This window comes from Micromesistius poutassou (assembly GCF_964030765.1).
Source record: "Micromesistius poutassou genome assembly, chromosome: 9".
In the NCBI taxonomy this organism is placed as follows: domain Eukaryota; kingdom Metazoa; phylum Chordata; class Actinopteri; order Gadiformes; family Gadidae; genus Micromesistius; species Micromesistius poutassou.
In genome coordinates, this window is record NC_140279.1 from 5941488 (window position 1) to 5944159 (window position 2672).

The following is a 2672-nucleotide window of genomic DNA, read 5'->3' on the forward strand; positions in this document are numbered from 1 at the left end:
AGACACTTGATTATTCAAGTATCTATCGAAAGTTCTGTCACTGCATCGCAGGCGTATAGAGTGTGTAAATCCATTGTCCCCCAGTACACTTCATACAGTAAGAGTTAGAATGACCCAGACTCTATGACCGTTTAGCCCTCCTATAAACCCTACTAATCTAAGAGGTGATAATGGGCCATTGCACAGGTCAAACTCAAACGAGAGCTAAGACAGATTCGTGCAGCCCCCTGACTTAAAGACTCCCTCCAGAGTATGTGATCATGCTGTAGACTAAAAATAAAAGGTGTTCTCCCCTAGCCAGAGAACAAAGGAGGCTTTGCCCACACTCTTCTGATCCTGGTTTTAGTTCTCCACCCCACCTCCACCTCTCTGCCTCCTGAATAAACCAGTATTTATAATTGATTCAGTGCAAAGAGAGCAGTGTCTTCACCCACCTCCTTCTCCTCCTCCTCCACCTCCCTGACCTCCATCTCTACCTTCTCCTCCTCCTTGTCCTCCTCTGTCTCCTTGACCTTATTCTCCACTTTCCCCTCCTCCTCCTCCTCCTCCTCCTCTGCCTCTTTGACCTCCTCCTCCACTTTCCCCTCCTCCTACCCCTCAACCTCCTACATCTGCTACACCTCCTCCACCTTCATTTCCTCTGGGATTGTGCAGCATAGTTTCCCATCAACTCCCACCATTGATTTTTGACAGTCCACCGGCAACACGTAGCGTGTGCGCTGTGTGTACAAAGGCCATTTGCCTTTGTTGCACAAGGAAGCACCACGCACCATAAATTCATAAGAAAAACTAAATCAATACGTGAAAACCCATGCACACCTCACCTTATCACACCTTATCCTTATGTCTGTACTACAGGTTATTTTTGTTTGTTTGGTTTATATTCACAATTGTATTTCTTATCGATGAAAAACTAATTTGATCCTTTGTGGTATGGTCTCGGGCTATGACTTGGAGAGTGGTACATGTTCAACAAGTGGTTTATTCTAACAGAGACACAAGGCAAACAAGCTTGCGAGGTGGTTCATGAGGCGTCTCTCGAACACAGGACCGAATTCAGTTTATATTGGAAGTGGGCGGAATGGTAACTTGGCCACGCTTACAGGTTCTAATTTATCCAGGTAAACCTTTGGTCTGTTTTGGCTCTAGCGGAAATGACAGTGGCCATGTTTGTAGTTCTTTAACCTATCTACAAACCCATAAAACCTTATATGGTGTTTTCTATTATGTGGAGAAGAAACCATTCATAGCTGTTAGCTTAAAACATCATCATCAGAAGTAGCATAGACTAAAATAATTGACATCATTATTCTCAACACGCGCTGTCCAAAGAGTGTGGACAAGTCATTGGTACTGGGGATGTTTTGAGGCAACTGCATCCGCATGCCACAGCCAATGATGCCAATGTCGCCGGCCAATCGATGTGTGTCCTGGTTGCTTCTCATCAACCGTTTTGTAGTTATTGAAGGCCCTTTTTCAGCCTTGTATAACTGTATTGAGCTGTTTGCCATGGCATTTTCTCTTGGATTTTGTTGTTTTACTTATGGGGCATTGGACACTTTTGCTACTTAATATCGCAAACCATATTGATGATTTACAAACTTCAAAATGAGTTAAACTTGTAGAATAAGTAGAATATGTAGGGGCCGTCGTAAAAAGTGCCCCTGTATTTGAAACTGCAATAACTTTGTAATTACTGCAGTAAAAAAAACAAAAAAAACACATTTTAATGTGATCAGAGGCGTGTCCGCTTGTATTTACATCCACATAAAGACTTTAAATTATAGGTTCAGTCTTTACAGAAGTGATTTGCACTATTTTTAGACAATTGCTACCAACTGCAGTCTGCCTACCACTAATGCGCCAGAATCCTGCACTGATGGAGCCTTTTCAAAACACCAGACTGCACAGACTGCTATACATATACATATAGATCGCAACCACTTACTCACACCTCAAAGTGTCAGTGACTTTGCAGCTATAACAGCCTAATGGCCTTTGGTCCCTTGATTGGTTTATGAGCATTCAGTGTGGCATTTGGTATTTAAAACACTCCAGTGTATTGCATCATACACTGTTATAATTCTATATACATACACACATAAAGTATATTTTTTATAGATAAAGTATACACACATACACACACTTGCATACGCATACACAGCAATCAAACCGCATGCAAACACCATGTAATGAATAATAGAGCCAAGGATAATGGCAAAGGGAAGGAATAGGTTGCCAGGACAACAAGATACCAGCATAGTCCTGACACACACACACACACACACACACACACACACACACACACACACACACACACACACACACACACACACACACATACACACATACACACACACACACACACACACACACACACACACAAGGGTATCTACTCAAACACACGTGTGCAGAACAGTGCGTCTGATGGGCTGGGAGTGGCTCTCGAGTGACCGGAGTCCACCTGGATGGTTGAGTTGTTTACCTTGGAACCACATTCTCTCATCTGGACCCACAGATGGCGTCTCTCCTCCACCCTGTCTTGCATACACATGCACAATTTAAAAGGTTATGTGTGAGAGGGAGCAGAGGACATTCTTAACAGGTATTAATGGCACTCTGATTTGCAGACCTGTCCTTTTCTTTTGAACGATTGCAAGCAGGAAGTCCTT